The following is a 284-nucleotide window of genomic DNA, read 5'->3' on the forward strand; positions in this document are numbered from 1 at the left end:
AGGGTGAGCGCCGGGCCCGCGTCCCCGCCGCCCGCTCCGCCCCGGCCCGGCCCGGCCCACGGAGCCACTCACCGGGAGGCGCCTCCAAGATGGCCGGGCAGCAAGAAAGGAAGGAAGTCCCGGAACACCCGACGGGTCCCCGCGCGGCCCCGGCCAACTCTCGCGAGAACAGGTCGCCCCGCCTCCCCCTTCCGGGAGGAAAGGCGCGTGCGCAGGGGCGGGAGCCGCGAGTGACAGGGGACGGGGCCAGGAGTCCGGAAGCGGCTGGGGCGCGCCGGGCGCCG

This window comes from Alligator sinensis, unplaced genomic scaffold (genome assembly GCF_000455745.1).
Source record: "Alligator sinensis unplaced genomic scaffold, ASM45574v1 scaffold191_1, whole genome shotgun sequence".
Classification (NCBI taxonomy): domain Eukaryota; kingdom Metazoa; phylum Chordata; order Crocodylia; family Alligatoridae; genus Alligator; species Alligator sinensis.